This window comes from Penaeus monodon, chromosome 27 (assembly GCF_015228065.2).
Source record: "Penaeus monodon isolate SGIC_2016 chromosome 27, NSTDA_Pmon_1, whole genome shotgun sequence".
NCBI classification, from domain to species: Eukaryota; Metazoa; Arthropoda; class Malacostraca; order Decapoda; family Penaeidae; genus Penaeus; species Penaeus monodon.
Window position 1 is genome coordinate 21072573 of NC_051412.1, and position 211 is coordinate 21072783.

The following is a 211-nucleotide window of genomic DNA, read 5'->3' on the forward strand; positions in this document are numbered from 1 at the left end:
TGCTTTTGATGACAGACTGACTTTAAGAACAGGCGGGAAAAGATCTTCATTAGTGTGTGTATCACTTGTGGCTAAAAGCGACGGGGAGCTGACGTGATCATGACGTGACAGATGAAAAACCACGTGACGATATGACGTAAGATGGTCTGGAGATAATGATGCCTTTCATCAGCATTTAATTATTTTTAATTATCTGTACATACTCGGATGC